Below are 2,228 nucleotides of genomic sequence, written 5' to 3' on the forward strand. Positions count from 1 at the left end.
TAACTGCACCTCAGATTGCAGCCCAAATAAATGCTTCACAGAGTTCAAATAACAGACACATCTCAACATTAACTGTTCAAAGGAGACTGTGTGAATCAGGCCTTCATGGTTGAATTGCTGCAAAGAAACCACTACTAAAGGACACCAATAATAAGAAGAGACTTGCTTGGGCCAAGAAACACGAGCAATGGACATTAACCGGTGGAAATCTGTCCTTTGGTCTGAAGTCCAAATTGGAGATTTTTTGTTCCAACCACTGTATCTTTGTGAGACACGGTGTGGGTGAACGGATGATCTCCACATGTGTATTTCCTACCGTAAAGCATGTAAGAGGAGGTGTTATGGTGTGGGGGTGCTTTGCTGGTTACACTGTCTGTGATTTGTTTAGAATTCAAGGATCACTTAATTAAAAACTTCTTAAGGCTCCTTTTTTCTCCATTTCCGCCTGAATGACGTGCCCAAAGTAAACTGCCTGTAGATCAGGCCCTGTAGCCAGGATATGCATATAATTGGTACCATTGGAAAGAAAACACTTTGAAGTTTGTAGAAATGTTAGGAGAATGCAGGAGAATATAACACAATAGATATGGTTGGAGAAAATCCAAAGAAAAACCATCCAGATTTTGTTTTTGAGAGACAATCCTCTTAGAAATGCAAGATAAATGTCATGTTGTAAAATAGCCTGGATGGCTTCCACAGGGTGTCAGCAGTCTATGTTCAAGGTTTCAGGCTTGTAACTTCAAAAACGAATAAGAAATAACATATTTTGTAAGAGGGCAGTCTTGAAAATCTGTGTTTTTGCATGCCATGACGAAGTTGGGCACCTGCTAAAATCGGTTTCCTATTGAACATTCTTCTTTCCGAAATAAATATTATAGTTTCATTACATTTTTGGGTGTCTGGGGAGTAAATAGAAACATATTTTGACTTGTTGAAACAAAGTTTAGGGGTAGATTTTCGGGTTCCTTTCTCTGCAAGTTGAACGAGTGGATTACTCAAATCGATGGCGCCAACTAAACAGACTTTTTGGGAAATGAAAAAGGATTTAACCTGTTCTGGCTAGGGGGCAGTATTTTCACGGCCGGATAAAAAACGTACCCGATTTAATCTGATTATTACTCCTGCCCAGAAACTAGAATATGCATATAATTATTAGCTTTGGATAGAAAACACTCCAAAGTTTCTAAAACTGTTTGAATGGTGTCTGTGAGTATAACAGAACTCATTTGGCAGGCCAAAACCTGAGAAGATTCCATGCAGGAAGTGCCCTGTCTGACAATTTCTTGGCCTTCTTGATTATCTCTATCCATTACAGGGGATCTCTGCTGTTACGTGACACTTCCTACGGCTCCCATGGGCTCTCAGAAGGCGGCAAAAAGCTGAATCGTGGCTTTGCAGGCTCTGGCTGAAAAAAAGTAGCGCGTTTGGATAGTGGCTGGTCACAGTACTGTGAGACTCAGGCGCGTGCACGAGTGGACTCCATGTTTTATCTTTGAACGAAAACCACCGCTCCCGGTCGGAATATTATCGCTTTTTTGCGAGAAAAATGGCATAAAAATTGATTTTAAACAGCGGTTGACATGCTTCGAAGTAAGGTAATGGAATATTTAGATTTTTTTTGTCACGAAATGCGTCATGCGCGTGACCCTTATTTACACTTCGGATAGTGCCTTGAACGCACGAACAAAATGCCGCTATTTGGATATAAACCAAACCAACATTTGTTATTGAAGTAGCAGTCCTGGGAGTGCATTCTGACGAAGAACACCAAAGGTAATCAAACTTTTCTAATAGCAAATCTGACTTTGGTGAAGGCTAAACTTGCTGGGTGTCTAAATAGCTAGCCCGTGATGCCGGGCTATGTACTCAGAATATTGCAAAATGTGCTTTCACCGAAAAGCTATTTTAAAATCGGACACCTTGATTGCACAAAGGAGTTCTGTATCTATAATTCTTAAAATAATTGTTATGTTTTTTGTGAACGTTTATCGTGAGTAATTTAGTAAATTCACCGGAAGTGTTCGGTGGGAATGCTAGTTCTGAACGTCACATGCTAATGTAAAAAGCTGGTTTTTGATATAAATATGAACTTGATTGAACAAAACATGCATGTATTGTATAACATAATGTCCTAGGGTTGTCATCTGATGAAGATCATCAAAGGTTAGTGCTGCATTTAGCTGTGGTTTTGTTTTTTGTGACATTATATGCTAGCTTGAAAAATGGGT

Source organism: Salmo salar, chromosome ssa07 (assembly GCF_905237065.1).
Source record: "Salmo salar chromosome ssa07, Ssal_v3.1, whole genome shotgun sequence".
Taxonomy (NCBI): domain Eukaryota; kingdom Metazoa; phylum Chordata; class Actinopteri; order Salmoniformes; family Salmonidae; genus Salmo; species Salmo salar.